Below are 1052 nucleotides of genomic sequence, written 5' to 3'. Positions count from 1 at the left end.
AAAAAAAAAAAAAAAATGTGCAATACATTTAAAAGTTGAATTTCATTTATCATTTGTTAATGATGCTCAGAACACCAGCCATCTTGTGTGTTTTTGGTTTCAGCTACAGGGCTGATTTTAAGACCCTTTTACTCTCAGCCTACAGTGGATCACTCCCGACTTGGTGCAAACTTCCTTGCCCATTTGCCCCTCCCTCTACCTCTAATTTTTCACCTCGGAGGAATCTCTATTCCTGATATACTGAAGCTCTCACAAAACTTAGAGCAAATGGATGAAGATGAAAGTCATGAGCTTGTGACACAGGGCTGTCTTGAGCAGACACAAGATCCAATCAAATACATGGTACAGGTATGTTCTTATCCAAAGAAAGACCTCGGGCCCCTACAGGAGGTGAATTACAGTGTCCTCACGAAGAGATCTCCACCTAGAACATATGCGGGTGCTATGTTTAAACTTCAAATAACCCTAGAAACCAGGGACCGTTAAACCACATCCTGTGGGACATCCCTGGCCTGCCACTTATTTTTTTAATGGTCCCAGAACTGATGGTGGTTTTTGTATGTTTTAATGATTACTTTGCAGATGGCACTATCAGAACCTACATATTATCCCAACGTTGTCTCGTGTATGGCAAAGACTAAAATACTTCTTATCGAGACATTGAAGAAAAAGTTTACCAAATTTTAAAAAATAATGAACACTGAAATATTTGAGTAAGTGCTCAACTTCAAGCAAAATAGGAGAAATCAAAAATAAATGTGTAACAAGATAACTTTTTGTATCTGATAGGTTGGCACAAACTTGCACTTTCACCAATGAATTCCAAGCAATATATAGGGCTGGTATTGTAAACTGGTAGAACTGGAGGGGAATGTGAAAACAATGGGTAAAAGTTAGAAATGCACATCCTTTTGATCCAGCAATTCTACTTCTGCAAAGTTATCTTACGGTGATATGCACACAAGAACTCAAAGGAGTCGGCACAGGGATGCTTGCTGCAGTGTGATTTGTAAGATCAAAATCATGGTGTTAACCATTAGAGGTTGCATGGC

This window comes from Hylobates moloch, unplaced genomic scaffold (assembly GCF_009828535.3).
Source record: "Hylobates moloch isolate HMO894 unplaced genomic scaffold, HMol_V3 SCAFFOLD_405, whole genome shotgun sequence".
Lineage (NCBI taxonomy): Eukaryota > Metazoa > Chordata > Mammalia > Primates > Hylobatidae > Hylobates > Hylobates moloch.
Note: the sequence above shows the minus strand (reverse complement) of the source record.